At 38.2% G+C, this 14579-nt stretch overlaps 1 protein-coding gene across 3 annotated transcripts in view; it reads right to left on the bottom strand.

The window, feature by feature from the left end:
- The window catches only part of Grm7 (glutamate metabotropic receptor 7), an 865940-nt gene that overhangs the window by 152733 nt on the left and 698628 nt on the right, over window positions 1-14579 (bottom strand). The gene's annotated exons all lie outside the window — the stretch shown is intronic.

Below are 14579 nucleotides of genomic sequence, written 5' to 3'. Positions count from 1 at the left end.
CCTTTCTTTCTTTCTTTCTTTCTTTCTTTCTTTCTTTCTTTCTTTCTTTCTTTCTTTCTTTCTTTCTTTCTTTCTTTCTTTCTTTCTTTCTTTCTTTCTTTCTTTCTTTCTTTCTTTCTTTCCGAATCATCTCACTGTGTAGGTCAGGCTGGCCTTCTCACTATGACAATGATCCTCTTGCCTCAGCCTCCCAAATCCTGGGATTACAGGCATGGGCCACCACGCTTAGCTAACAATGATCTCTCAGTCACATAAAGATTTATATCATAAATGAGCCACTTTTAGGACAAAAATAAAAGTGTATTCTAAGAAAGAAACACAGAGTGGAGATGGCCGCTCCAGAGACAGTCACTCCGCACAAAGGAAGGGGTTTATTTTTAGGGAGGTCACTCTAGGCTTCCCTTACATCCTGCTTCCTTATTTTAGGGAGGGTATTGGCTTGCCCCTTTGATTAAGCATTCTGTTTGTGTTCTCTCCTGTCACTCGGAAGTGCAGCAGCCCTCTTGTGCCCTATTTTTGTGAAATCTTTAACAAGTATCTTTAACTCTCCCTCTACTACCCACCTGCACTCCAGTCTCAGACCATCTGGCTTAAATAGGTCTCTGTAGCTTATTTGTCATTTGGCCACCAGCAAGTGTCTCAACCTACCTTAAAGTCCTCTTAGCCTCCTGCTTTAGTCCTATATCATTGTCCATATCTCAAGAGTTCAGAGATTCTGAGACAGGTCTGGATCACTTACTCTCTTCCTGGCTCTGGGATATAAGAAATACCATTTGAACTCTCTAAGTTTCTGTTTTCTCGTGTGCAAATGGGGATGATATTAATCTCTATTTTGTGTTTGTTGTGGAATTTCAATGAAATAATATATTGGAAGTATTCCACCTAGTGACTAAAGCATGTCTGGAGACTGGTGTTGCAGACTCTCCAATTTGTAATAGTTTTAAACATTTAGACATTTGGTCATGATGAACTTTCTGGCATCTCTATCTTTGAAATATATCTAATTTCTTCCTTATCAGAAACTCCTAGTAAAAGGACTATTTTTTTTTTGACTGAAATCTCTCTCTTCCAATAATTTACCAAAACAAAGAACAAAAGGAAAGGAAGAGAGTCAACCAATGGGTGCTCTCTAGAACTTTGAGAAAACATGTTCTTTGGCCACATGCATGAAAATCCATAAGAAAGTTGATATTACACACATCAAGGGCATGAGTCCTGTTCAAAAAGGAATGCTTTAACAAACTAGTACTGAGAAAAGGTACCATAGTAAAATTGAAACCTAGGATGTGCCCACCATGTTGCCAATATCTTGTAAACAAGTTAAAGGCAAAGCTCTGGTCAAGAGGATTAATGTGCATAATGAGCATGTTTAGCACTCTAAGAGCTGAGACAGCTTCCTGAAGTGCATTAAGTAAAAGGATCAAAAACCAAAGAAGCTGGGGTAAAGGGAGGGAGGTGGAATGGAGGAAAAAGAACCAATATACATCATGTAAAGGTACAAGAACCCAGTGATGAATATAACTGTATTGTATCCATAAAATGTACCAACTTAATGGAAAAACAAAATGACAACAAAAACAAAAGAAGCCAAAGAGAAAGGTCTCTGCAGTGTCCATCTTCCTTGAAGATTAGCCTCAGTTGTGCCATCTTCATGGACATAATCCTCAGCAAGACTGATCTCTGTCATTTCTTGCCATACACCTTGTTATAGCATTTTTCACAGATATTCATTTCCCTTCTAAACTGTTTTTTTAAGGAAGTCATGAATCTTACTTTAAAACATTCATTTACTAGGGCCGGGGATTTAGCTCAGTGGCACTGTGCCTGCTTCTCAATTGTAAGGTCCTGATTTCAATCCCAGGTACTGCACATCTATAGAGACGTACTGATCATTTATTGTGTATCAGCCACTATTTGGAGCTGTAGGAATACAGAGCAGAATGAAACAGACCAAGCTCCTGTGTCCACGGTATTTTGCTGTGATGAATAGATGCAGATAAAACACAAATGAACAGAACAATATTTGGCATTGCTTACTGAAGAACAATGAAGAGAAAGAGAAGGTAACTAACGGGAAACTAGAGCTTCAGCTTGGAGTGAGGAAATATTCAAAGATCCATCTAATAGGCATGCACTTCTGCAGGCTGAGATCTGAATGATGGACAGGATGTGGCATGAAAAGTTTTGGGTGACAGCCCTCTTAAAGGCACATCCTATGAAAAGGTCACAGGAAGGAACTGTCCTGGTACATTCAGGGGCAGAAAGAATATCAGCAAGACAAAAGGGAAGTCAGTAAGAATAAGAAATATAGGAAAGGGAAAGTGGGAAGGGTAGGTGAAAGGGAATAAGGGAAAATTAAAAAATATGAGAAACAAAAAAACGGAAATAAGGTGCTTGTAAATGGGGAGGGGAGGAGGGGATGAAGGGAGGGCAGGGACAAGGGGGAAAAAATGAGAACCAAGACCTGTCATGTAGAGGTACAAGATCCCAGTAATGAATGTAACTGTACTCTATACCTAGAATGTGCTAATAAACTCAATAAAAAGAAGAAGGAAAAAAAAGAAATGTAGGAAAACAAGGGTTAGAAAAGTAGAAAGAACCAACCAGACTATGCCAAGTCCAGCAAACATTTTTGGTAAAGATCCACTTTACAAATATTTTTGGCTTTGTAGGCCTTATTATCTCTGTTATAACCATGTAACCACGTTTGTGTGGCATGTTATGGCTCATATGTATATATCCCCTCAAAGCCTCATGTGCTCATAGGTGGGGCTTGCGGGAGCTGACTGGATCATGGTGTGATACTGGGTTAGTCCACTGCGTTAGCCTAAGAGCTATCTGTGGATGAGTGGATTTACTGAAATCATAATACCCACCCTGGGTGTGGGTGGCACTGACCAATTGTGGTCTGGATAGAATAAAAAGGGAATGAAAGAAAAAGAGAAGCAGAAACCTGCTGCTTTCTGCCATGCCCTGGACTGTTTCTCCTCTGTTAGGCCCCTTTGCCATGCTGTCTTGCCTACTGCTGCAAACTGAGTGCTAAAATAAACCTTTCTTCCTTTGACTTGGGGGTGTTCGGTATTTTGTCCCAGCAACAAAAAAGGAACTAAGACGTGACCTGAAAGCAGCCGCAAGAAAATGCAATGCAGTGCACAGGTAGGTAAATGAATGCCTATTAAAATGTTTCAATAAGCACAAGCTTCAAAGACAAGCAGCCTGTTAGATCTGTTGCCCACAGTTTGAGTTTTGATTTAAGCCTTGAGGGCTCTGTGGAAGTTTCAATACTAGTCTAACTGTGAAAGTGGCAGGGAGGCAATGATAATGGCATCAACCGGAAGCCACTAGGAGTATTTTTTTTAAGGTGATATGATCCCCCGTTATAAGGGTCTCAGGGTATTTGAAAGACACTTAAAAATAGATTCTTAAATAATACAAGCCATTGTGAAAGAGGAGAAAATGGTTTTAAAACTCCTTCATAGAACATCTAGCTCCAAAGTAGTAGGCTCTGGAGAAAAAAAGATAGTATCATTAGAGGGAACAAAAACCTTTCATATTTGCCGTTTCAGGACATCTACTAACTGGGATTTTTTTTGTTTGGTTTGGTTTTTTGTTTTTAGACCTGTGCAGTGGGAGGTCTTGGATCAAAAACTCACTGTTAGTTATCAGCCAAGCAATCACCTGGAACATAAAACTTAATGGGAGCACATAGACACGTTACAGAGACAATTTTCAATTTCAGACAGCCAAGGCCCTGTTATAAACATCAGTGCTTTTGCACCGGGCAGGCAGATTGTCTGTATTACCATTAAGGATTCATTCATTTCCTTACATATTCTTTTTCTAACAGCTTTAGTCGGAATCCAGATTTCAGAAACAAAATAAAATGCTCACCCCTTCAATTTCCTGAAGCTTATTAGGAACCGAGATTTAGTGCACTTGCCTGCCAATCATCCACACAACTCTTGTTGCTAGAATAAGATGGAGAAGTTTCCTCTTCCATGGACATTTCTAGAGTTTTTAGTTCAATGACTATGTCAACAGTGTGTGTCTGTGTGCTTGCTGTGCACAGCTTCTTGTACTGTGTGTGTGTGTGTGCATATATACATATACATATACATATATATATGTGTGTGTGTGTGTGTGTGTGTGTGTATTCATTTTTGGAACATCTCAAGATTCTCCATTCCTTACAACATGGTAACTAGATCATGTTTTTAAATTCAGAAACTACTACAAAGACAATGAAGTCTTATAAAACAGTTATCACTATCCCTGTCCACCAAAAGAATGTAGAGAAAATGGATTAAATATTGAATGTTACTGCACAAATTAGAAGCAAGCAGGGGCTTCCTTGCCTCTTGGTTAAAGTTCTTTTTAAAAAATACGCAAAATACCCGTGCCTATTAAGAACTGGGACATTAAATGAAGAGATAATGATCTAATGGTTGGATTCAGGCTACACATTCCATTTATGTGGCATTTGTTCCAGCACCAAGTGGCAGTCATGACCCCATCAATAATGCAACTTGTCCACTGTGACCCAACCTGGCTACTTTGACAGAGCACTAGGAAGGTGACCAGAGAATCACAGTGGAACCGACCGAATGTGAGGCAGATTGAGCCAGCCTAAATACCTGGCCTTGGATGCTCAAAACCCAATTACAAACCCATTACAAACTGATCGAAGGCTTTGGGTCTATTAGCCAAAATTCTCACGTGTGAACAACTGACTCATCTATAAATCAGGCCTCTTGGGAAGTGACATTAACCCTTGCAAGTGACAATTCGCCAAAATGAGCTCACATCCAAGTTCAAGGTGAAGATGAAAAATTCAAGAGCCTAAAATAGAAGGAAGAAACCAGGATTTCCTGCTTTGGTCATTCAGTTGTCCAGCAGAATATTCTTACTGATGACCTCCTAGGTATGCAGCTCCTGCTGGGACAGAGGCACCAAAGAACACCACGGAAGTGCTAATCAGTGAGTGCTATTTTCTTGTGCTCTACGTTCTTTGCCTACGTATACTCTTAACTTTGCCTACACTTTCTCTGTTGAGTATTTGTAAATCTCCTTCCATTTCTCATTATCTCATACATATCAACTCTGAGCAAATATTTTATTTGACGTTATTCCCTCGCTGATGCTTTAGAGCCAAACAGTGTGCGCCAAAGCAAGACCAACCTGGAGAGAAAAACATGACACGGAGTTGATTTAGGAGCTCTAAGGATGCACCGTTACAAGATGGGTCCTCTGAAGCATGTGTCCTGAACACTTAAGACTCAACTTCCAGGCATCTGAGGACAGACTTATTATGAGGGACTGCTTACCATTCGAAAGCATAGACCCTTTATACACAGGAGAAACCAGCGTTGTGACAACATACTTAGAACACTCCAGACAAGGAAGAATGTATACAGACAGCACTTCTACAATGTAAATATTCTTTAAAAACGAATCTTAGCACTCTGGGAGGCAGAGGCAGGAGGATCACAAGTTTGAGTCCAGACTGGGCAATGTGGCAGCTTAGTAAGACCTTATTTCAAAGTAAAAAAAGTGAAAAAGGGAGTGATTACATAGTTCAGAGTAAAGGCCCTGGATACAATCCTCAGTGCTGTAAAAATAAAGATGCCAACAAAATGCTAGAGATATAGCTCAGCCCCCAGTATGGGGAAAAAAACACCCAAGTTGATATGCATAACATATTGCAGCTAACAGCGAGGCAGTCTCCTGCTAGTGCCTCCCACTTTACTTGGGGACACAGCAGAGTCAGAGTGCAAGTGTCCATATCAGGAACCATTCTATACAGCAGAAGAGGAAGGAGAATGAGAGCCCTCAGATCTTGTCTACCAGGCTTTGATGTGAGATCTTTTGTGGGCAGGGGCACCTTGACTCAAAGGCAAGATGGAGGACTGCAGCTGGCAAGAAGCTTTATCCAACTTTTTCTCTTTCTCAGTGTTCTCCCTCCCCAGTTTGGTTATATACCAAATGGGACCTATACATTGGAGCACTGGGAGAGTCCACAGAAATCATTACTGCTTGCCACTGTCTGTCTCCTCAGGATGAAATTTCACATATTAACTATTACACAAGTTGCACTTATAGGTAATAAGTCATCTTTTACAGCATAAACCTGCCATTGTCATACTCCAAGCCCCGCAAACTGAAGTATCTTCTTTTACTTACAAACCGCAGCGCCAGCTCTTTAATTGGTTACAGAAGCCCCCAGAATTTTATACCTTCCCACCTTGAACATTAAGATCTTGTCATTCTTCTAGTTCTTGGTGCAGCTTCTACCTACATTTTCCCCAAATGCATCTTTTCCACCTCTGCTGAACTTACTGCCACCATCCAACATTTCTGCCAAGGGAACTAAGGGTCAAAGGATGAAACCCTCTACTGAGCATTAACCGTGTGCCCCACTGTTTGCAGGACTTTACAGACCTTCATTTACATAATCCCAACATCATGTTTCAGTTCTGTGAGTAAAGACCAATGCATATAAACTAAGGTAGAAGGGCAGGGGAGGAGAGGGACATCTGCGCAAATCAATTTTGCATTGGCTTCATTGAATGTAACTGATATAAAATAAACTACATATGTGAATTTTGCACTTTGATCAATTTGGACATATGTATCTACCAGTAAAATGATCATCACAATCAAAAGATGAACACAACTACCATCTCCAAAATTTCCTCGCATACCTTTGTAAATCTTTACATCCTCTTCACTCATCACAGCTTATAACTGATTTTTTTTCTATCTCTGTAGTTTTATTGGAATTTTAAAAAAATGAATATAAATGAAAATGTATACATTCATTTTTTTGTCTGGGTCCTTCCACTCAAGGCAATTTTTGTGTTTTTAGGGATTTCAGCATAACTGGCTTGAGATGTACTATCAATATTTCATTGCTTTTTATGGCACAGTAGTATTCCATTTTATGACTATAACCCAATTTGTTTATCCTTTCAATAATTGTTGGTCATTTTGATGTTTTAATTTGGGAGGTATTACAAATAAATCGCACACAGTGTACAAATATTTGAGTGGACAGATTGTTTTCCTTCTCGTCAGTGAACAGTCAATGTTGGAGAGAATGTAAACTAGTTCAACCACTAGAGAGATCAGCATAGATATTTTTTTAAAAATCCTAAAACTAGAAATTTCATTTGACCCAGCTATCTCCCTCCCAAATATTGCCCAAGAGTTAAAGACACAATATTAAAGAGAGGCATACATACCTATGTTTACAGCAGGATAATTCATGATAGTTAAATCTTGGAAGTGTCCTATATGTCCACCCACAGATAAAGAAGATGTAATGCTTATATTCAATGGAGCACTATCCTGCCACAATGATAATTGAGTGATTTGTAGAAAGATGCATGAACTGTGACACTGTAATGCTAAGGAAAATGAATCAGACACACAAGCTTAAATATCACATTGTGGCTCTTATATGAGAAACCTAAAATATAAAGCGCAAGACAAAAGATAGACAATAGGGAGTAGGAAGATAGCTTTTTCAAATGGGAAGTTGATCAAGAGATGGAAGTAGGGGAAGGGAGAGGAGGAAAGGGGATGAACGATGAATTGAGATGTGTTACATCTACTAACTCCCCACAAAGAATGTAATCATTGTATAATGCAACTAAGTACTAACAAAAAATACAAAACTGGAAAATAAAAGAGAGAGATAAATAGCTAAAGCAATATGGTAGGCACATGGTTAACATTTTAAGAATCCGTCAAACTGTTTTCCTGAGTGACTTCCACTTTTAATGTTCCCGCCAGCAGTATATGACGGTCCCCTTTGCTCCTCACCCTCGCTACCTCCTGGTACTCATATCACTGGAAGTTTTTGTCCTAAGCAACTTAAACATCTCATATTCCCTAAGATTCAGAGGTTAGAATAATTAGACCCATTGTGAAGATGAAGGGACCAAGGACTGAAAAGGTTAAGTGACATATTTGAAGTGTACAGCGATTATGTTCAGAGCACTGTAGGGCTGTAGGGGAGGAAATGGCCAACAGCTCAGCTTCTAGGACCAAAGGAAGATGAGAGTATGACAGAGGCCCAAAAGGAATCATAGTTGGGCCCAAATTACAATCTACAACGTAGGAATCTCAGGACAGCCCACCAGCTGTTGTTGGGATTTTAGGTGCTTTGAGAAAAATTCTTTCTGAAAAATGAGAGATGATTTCTGATTCTCTGAGAAACCAAAGCACAGAGATACATTTGTTTGTCATGTTTCTAGTTGCCAGGTGGGTCCTGTGTCCTCATGGGTGGGTCTCTCCATGATTTAGTTCTCAAGGTGAATGATTCCTAAGGGGACAGGTGACCTCCAAGGGGCAGTCCATGGTGGGGTGGGGGGCAGTGGGTAGAATCAAAGCCTTATGTTGAGTCTTCCTTTTTAGAAGGAATTTCTCGTTCTGAGTATTTCTCTGTTCATACTTGGATGGTTGGAGTCTTTGTTTTAATGTAGGGAGTTCCTTCCTTATTAGTTCTAGTTCATTTCAGTTTTACACAGGCTCTTGGCTTCTGCTTGCTGAACTAGCTATCTGGCTAAACAAGGGACTAAGATGGTGAAGACTCCAATTATTTTAAGTGACTTCCCCTGAAATTAGCTGATGCATCCAGGCAGGAGAAAAGAAGACAACAACAGTTCAGCTACTGGCTCACACTAGACTTGCGAATGGCTGCTTTTAAAGGGCTATCTAGAGAGAAGCTCAGTTATCACTAGAGTCTCAGCAGGGAACAGAAAGAAGGTGGTTTCACAGGCTTCTGATATAAACATGAACATATAAAAATCAAACAGCAGAAACAAGACCTCAACAACCAGTATGCCAGAATGTGTGCCTATCTCAGCATGGGTATACACTGACCTCAGTTAAAGCTACTCATGGGGACATTTTTCTTCACTGAGTTCAGAAGCAAAGCAAAGGTTCTTACTGAGCATTCTAGGAGAGTAAATAAGGACCTTTGTTTTGAAATATTTATATTTATGTGTGACTATGCACATATGAATAGAGCTGGATGTAGTATCATACAGTGGAAAGGGATTGGCTCTAGGGGATGAGATAATGGCAATTCTATTTACTCACTTGGATGTTTGAGTAAAGATTAAATAGTGGGCAACATTACTTGCAAAGTTAAAAAAAAATCCAAAAATTTTACAGGTATATATCTATTTAAATAGAAAAATAAAATAATGCAAGATGAAAGAAAAGGCATAGCATACTCATCAAAAAGTTCAATATAGTTTTCAAGCTTACTCTGTCTTTTCTAGTCCTTCAGGCTTTCTTCCAAACAAGGCCATCCTTTGTAAAATCTATTACAATAAGTACCGAATAGTTTCCTTACCTCTAGCTACTTCATCCTTAAATACTGTCCTTGAAATTTCCATTTCAAAATATCCTATGTTCACACTGCTTCCCATTTATCAATTTTTGTTAACCCTCCAAAGCTGCAAAGAGAAAGTTTAGAGTCCAAATATGGCTCTATTGCCTTTGATGCATTATTACTTCTGTGAAAGTCCAGCTCCACAAACCAGAGGAGGGATGACTCTGCCTAATTCAACATGCACATAAGAGGATCTTGTATCTCAACGAAGGATAACAGGTATTTCAGATTAGAAGCTGTACTATTTACAATTCATTTGGCGCATCACATTGAAAAGATGTAATTCTTGCCAAAAATTTACCTTGGAAGTGAAATGTTGGGATTTGCCTTGTTTCACAATTTTCTCATAAGGTGAAGTTGTATTAATCTTTATTGCTGCATTGTCTTATACTTACAAGAGTCAAAACCATTCAAGTGTATGTCCACCTCCTTTCTCTATGTGCCATGTGTTGGAGTCACTGCCTACCATCTTTTTATATGTCACACTATTTCTTACTGGATTGTCCCATCACTTTCTCTGCTAGTTGTATTCGGTCCACTTGTTACATTCTCTATGACACTGCAAGGGAGCTAACTCCTTGTCTGTTCTTCATTCTGTGTGGTACCACTGTGGTATGTTTCACAGTATTTGATGCTTATTAGAAGCCCTATGTTGATCACTAGCATTTGATTTCCTAACATACTAGGACAGTGTCTTTTTCATACCTGAACTACAGGCCCTGAGAAGTGTAGCAGATATTTTGCCATTTTCAATCTCTAAAAGACCATGAGAATAGGACAGGAACATAAACTAATACATTACTCCTCAGGAGAATTGATCATTTCTATATAACACTTGATTTTTTAAAAAGAGGGATATAATCAAAGACAAAATAAACACTGAATATACCCCCTTTTCCCTAACTATTCTTGGTGTTTAAGTAGATTAATCTTAATGAAAACCATTATCTGGTTTTATTATACTAACAGCACAGAACTGAATGTGAAGAAACATCAAGGGTTATTTTTTAGAGCCCAAAGTGAATCAGGAATGGCATGTTGTTCTCAAATTCCGTCCAGTTCTGAATGCCCAAAGACTATAGTAAGAAGGATTTGGAGACCCCACCAAGAAATGTTCTGAAGAAGTGTTCCCTAATTAGTGAAGACTGCCTTGGGCATGGACATATTAATTCGTTTTGGGTAGGCTTTACTTTGTGTTCATATTTGGGGATGCCATCTCATATATGTGGAAGACAAAATCATAACCTCTATTCTCATTTTCTCAAGAAATACTCATAAGAAACACCCCTACCTGCCTGTCCTTTCTGCTATCTTGGTCCTAGCTTTTTATAGTTTTGGGCCCAAACCTTGTGGTTAATATTTCATCAGGATATTCACATCCTTGACTTTGTCCTCGATCTTGTATGGTGTCTTTCTAAAAATCTTTGTTTTGTAATCACATCTCCTCCTTGTTGGGGATAGGAATTAATTTATTCCCAAATGCTCTAAAAGTAGAAAACAAGGGAATATTTATAGAATATCCCATTTTCTGTGGCCAAGAACAGAGTACTTAAACAACTTTTTAAAGTATGTGTAGCTTCCAGTAGCATTTTTCCAGCATGCTTGTTTAAAGATGTAAAGTTCTATGTTCCATTCTAGCACTATTCAATCACTTGGCAGTTCCACAGGACTTTATCATGCGCACAGGACTCCAAGTTGGTTCGGAGATTTAGCATCAACTTGTCCTAATTCTGTCATTTACTGGGTTACTACTCCAATTAAAATCAAAGAATCCTACTATTTAAATTTTATAATGCACACTGGTTCTGTAATTTGTGCAGAAGAACGGTGTGAGTGGACCATGTTTGAATTCCTTCACTGAAGGAAGATAGTCCTTCATTGAAGCCAGTACTCTTTTACAGATATTTTTCTCTCAATTGCTTCATCCCTTTTCTCTTTACTTTCCTTACTCTGTTCTTATCAAAATACTACTCAGGGTCGGATTTAGCTTAGTGGTTCCGCTGCCTGCCTTGCAAGCACAAGGACCTGAGTTCAATCCCCAGTACCAAAAAAAATTAAATAAATAAATAAAATAAATAAGTAAATAAAAATAAAACCACTACACAATGCATAAAGGAACACTAATGAAAACCTCAGATCCCACTCCTTTCATTCTAAGATCTTCTTCTCCTATGCAGAGCCCATTAATGCAAAACTTGTCTCCCTGCACAAATGTAAGGAATTATATACAATCATACCACCACTTAAAGAGAGGGATGCAGTCTAGACTATACAGCATTAAGGAGCTTCATCATTGTCCAAACATCACAGTGTTTACATAAACTAAGATTTCTACAATGTCATTACATAGCATAATCTTAGTAGACAACTGTCATTTACGCACCAGTTCATTATTGACTGAAATCTTATGCAGTGTGTGATAGCACTGCCTTATCTGGAAACTTCCTCATACAATGACTGGCTAAAAATCTCTGGATGAAGGGGATATCTACGGTTACTCACATTTCGGCAGAGTAGCCTGTGTTGTCCATCCCTGAAGTACGTTTCTTTTCTTTAATGCACAAATACCTGTAGAGTTATATCCACAGAACTTTTCTTAAAGGCTAGAAAAAAAAATCTAGCCCTTCATAGATAGTTAATACCTAATAATAGTATGTCACTACACTGTACTAGGTCAGCTTGATCCTAAAGTGATATAGTTTTACCAGTTGCATTATTTTATAGTATCATGATAATCACCTACATTAATTCCTGAAGCCTCGAATCATTCTCTTAAGGGTAAATTTTCTCACTGTCATCCTTGGTCCCGTTGCAAGAACCTCACTTTAGAGGTCACAGGTTAGCAATTAAAAATAAAAAAAAAAAGGTGGCAGTAATCTCTTGCATTCTCCATCACAAAAGCTAAAATAAACTTCATGGGGCTTATGCTTTGAAGAAAATGAAAAAAAAAAAAAACATTGCTTATCCTTTGTGCTATGCTAATGGACTCAACCAATGAGGAATTTCATAAAGATGTACTTATGTGATCAAAATTGATTTTCCTAAACAGTGAGGAGTTACTGGCAAACTCATTGCTCAATCTTTTTTTTTTTTAAACAATGGAATCAGGGCCGGGGATTTAGCTCAGCAGTTAGGTGGCCTACCTTGCAAGCCCAAGGACCCGAGTTTGATCCCCGGTACCACACAACAACAACACCACAATGGAATCTATCAGTTTGAAAAGCTTAAACTGTTAGATTTTTAAAAAATAGAAAGTCTGTGATACTATAGATTGCTGCTGGCTTGGCAAGTATTTATTTAGCCATTATTTCTTTATTTCTCTTGGCAACACCTCTTTCCACAATTGAAATGTCATGGTTTCATGTACACAAAGTGATATTTTTAACTGAGTACTCGTCTTTATCCATATGCCTGTCATTAGTGTGTACATTTTCATATAAGAATTCACTGTTCCCATATGGCAGTTCAGCAGCTTTACTTGTGCCAGTCAACCTCGTAAAACAATACAACACATCCAAAGTATGCAAAGAAACATACATTTTTAAAAATCTGGTATATAAAACGTTGCTTAAAGATAGCTTGTTTTTCCACTGTCCAATTCTGACAGTGCACTGTATCCACAGCAACTGCAATCAATGAATGTAATTCCTGAAACCCTGTGTCATTTTCTGGTTTTCTATATGTTTTCTATATGAATTCTATATGTGACCTTATGGATGAAACTCATCATTTTAACTAGAAATGGTGAGAAATGAAAAGTGAAATGAGACACATATTGTCAAGTGTTCATTAGAAGAATACTTACCTGTAAAACCACTGCAATTATTTTTCCCTTTAGTATTTCTCAAGAATAAATGTACAGGATGCAATTAATTTAACTTGTGCATTGGGTGATGTTTGTTTCAATAACAAAATAATTAACTTGATAGATTCTGATGATGCCTCCCACACCTTCCAAAAATTCAGTGGTCATCAACCTACAAGCGTATGTTTGCAGGTATTTTTCCTTTTCTCTATTGCATTTCATGACCCTAACTCATATTTTACTATTCCTTTGGCCAAGGGATAGATAGAAGAAATTAAATGAAATTCTAATTGGTTTCACAGACAGTAAGCATGGATTATTAATTTGAAACATATTGTTAGAGACATACTATGCTTGTTGAATATACAGGTTAGATGAACTTCCTCTAAGACATTTTATGACTAAAACCATAATTTGTAGTCATTAGCTTTACTTGCTTTTAGAATTCTTCGTGATTTCATGATATTCACTTAAAAACACAGTCCAAACATAGCTTCTAAATCAAACAATTTTGGCAAAAAATCCAACAAATTTAGTTGGAAAACCAACTATCTTTAATCCTTTATGCAATAACAGGTAACAATAAAAACCAGATTCAATTAATTCCTAGAAGTACAGAATTTCATACATTTTTAGACATTTCAACTTCAATCCTTATTTTTCCCATTTGAGACCTTAAGTCTCTATGCATTTAAGAGATCTTCCCAAATTCCTCCACTTCCTAACATGTAATCTAACTGTAACAAGACTCTCTCCTACACAATTTGTCCAGCACGATTGCAGTCCTTAATTCTTCCACCAGTTGCACCAAACTGAGGTGTTTATATCCAGTAAGGACCCCACATCTTATTAGTATCTATGTGTTAGGCTTGTCCCATTTGCTTATACATAGAACTATAGCTGCACGGGTGAACACATAAGTCAGATGAGTGTTAATCATGTCTAAAATCAATACTACAAGGTTGCCTCACTACTGTGCATGTCACACCTACAGCTAAACATACATCAGTTGCATTAGCAGTCAACACATTAGGGCTTCCTGATTTATAGACTAACAAATTTATAAAACTGTGCAGGGCATGTGCATTAACTAAATCATGGACCAACATACTGGGACCTATGAACTTTGGCAATTTCAAATCCTGATGACGCTCCCTCTCTAATCCCAGTGTGTATCCCTGGTTGTGATTCATGTGTATCTAGCTGTAGGGAGCCTAGCATCGTACGATAACCAAAGCTTTATTCACCTATCTTGCATACTTTGTGCACACAAAATTAGGCAACTCTAATATGCTATGTGGCTCACATACTAGATATAATCTTTAGTAATGGCCTATATAGCCACTAAGAAGAAAAACAGCATCTATAATA

The sequence above is a fragment of the Fukomys damarensis genome, unplaced genomic scaffold (genome assembly GCF_012274545.1).
Source record: "Fukomys damarensis isolate Sample0158 unplaced genomic scaffold, DMR_v1.0_HiC HiC_scaffold_28, whole genome shotgun sequence".
Lineage (NCBI taxonomy): Eukaryota > Metazoa > Chordata > Mammalia > Rodentia > Bathyergidae > Fukomys > Fukomys damarensis.
Note: the sequence above shows the minus strand (reverse complement) of the source record. Positions and strands in the feature narration are given on the sequence as shown.